Source organism: Solanum pennellii, chromosome 7, assembly GCF_001406875.1.
Source record: "Solanum pennellii chromosome 7, SPENNV200".
NCBI lineage: Eukaryota > Viridiplantae > Streptophyta > Magnoliopsida > Solanales > Solanaceae > Solanum > Solanum pennellii.
The window spans coordinates 61,012,652-61,014,624 of NC_028643.1; the positions used below are offsets into that span (position 1 = coordinate 61,012,652).

Here is a 1,973-nt window from a genome sequence, read left to right on the forward strand (position 1 = left end):
TACATATATGTATATATATATACATATATGTATATATATATACATATATGTATATATATATACATATATGTATATATATATGTACATATATGTATATATATATACATATATGTATACATATGTATACATATATGTATACATATGTATACATATATGTATACATATGTATCTATATATATACATATATGTATGTATATATATACATATATGTATGTATATATATATGTGTATATGTATATATATATGTGTGTGTGTGTGTCTGTATATATATATGTATATGTGTATCTATATATATATGTATATATATATATATACACATTGATAGCCTAAAATACAGTCATTAGATTGAAGCTTCATTCCCACTTTTTGAACTTCTAATTTGTTTCACATATATCATGCAATGTTACATATAATTTCAGGTGAGCCAGATCTCGACAAAATTGCATGTGAAGATTGTATCCCAGATAATTCTGATCATATTATAAATGACAATATTATCAACTATGGTGCGAAACTGTTGGCAAAAGATGAAAGTGGTGGAAACTATCATATCACACAAGGATTACCGAGAAGTACCAAATTTCGTTCCATCGATAACCTTTATAAGGTAATTCATTTAAAGCTTATGTATATTTTCTTCCGTAAAATCATGTATTTTCAACAAATTTCTAATAATATTCAACAATAATTTTTTCTGTTTACTTTAGATAATTAAATATTTGACAAAATAAAATAAATTGTTGAACTTATTTTTTTATCTCATGAAATTTCCTTCCATTCCACAGTGTACTTCCAGGCTCTCACCAATTGAAAGATAAATATAATTGGAATCGTCAAAATGAAAAAGACCCAAATATGAATCATTTGGCAAATGAAGATTCAAGTATCAAAACAAACGAAAAGAATGTTGGTACTTCTTTCCCGTAGGTTCAAGATTGCATATTTAATCATTTCTTCTAATCGTATCTCCAAGCATAGGTTTTCTTTTAATAACTTTTTTGAAAGTTGAATTGTATCATTTCATGTAAAACTTTGAATTTAATTCGTCTTTATAAACTTTGTCAATTACATCTTCAGTTTTTCTTTATTAACTATCCTTTATCAAGTATTTTTTTTCCAAAATTCATCAACAAGAACATGTGTGATTTCTCTTGAATAACAAAAGATCAAATTCAATATCAAGGGTCTTTAGAAAACAAATTATCTACCTCTACGAGATAGTGATAAGGTTTGCATACAATCTATCCTCCCCAAATACCACTTAGTGAATTTCACTAGGTATGTTATTGTTGTTGCTGATAGTATACCAAATTAATCAAGGTAATTAAGTTTTCTCAACATCAATATGCTTGTTCACAACTAATTCATGTATTCATAGAGCCTTATAAACAACTCACACAGTATGTGATAGATCTTCTTTCCTATAATTCAACATAATAATCTTCACAATAACTAAATAAGCAATGGACGACAAGAAGACACCAGCCACGAGTCCTTATAACAGCCTTAGCACAATAAATAAATGATTAAGTGGCAATAATATAATTTGCCGCTATATTGTATTTAATGGCAATACTTAATAAATATGAGTATTTATAACCACTACTCTCTATAAATGTCATTAAAGGTTTTAGTGACATTTAGTCAATTACCATTAAATGTCTATTTTTGTAGTGCTTCTGATTGAAGTGTCATTGTCACAACTTATATATGACTTCTGAAGACATGAAGCGATCGTCGAAAAAAACTATAGAAAGGATGTAAAGATTACAAAAAAAAAAAACATATTGAAGGTCCAGAAAAAACAAGATTATATGTTGCATGCTACAGGATTGCAACTAAAAAAATTTGAACATGCCTACTTCAAACCCAATCCAATCCTTTTAACTTCCTATCTCATATAGCTTCACCTGATTATCGGGTCTTGTTCTGCATTGAACTATAAATGGAGTTGATCAAGAAGGAGGGGGGGG

The 1,973-nt window shown here is 27.6% G+C and overlaps 1 pseudogene; it reads left to right on the forward strand.

Moving 5' to 3' along the window:
• The window catches only part of LOC107025128, a 6,292-nt pseudogene extending 5,365 nt beyond the window's left edge, over positions 1-927 (forward strand).
• The last annotated feature ends 1,046 nt before the right edge of the window (positions 928-1,973 follow it).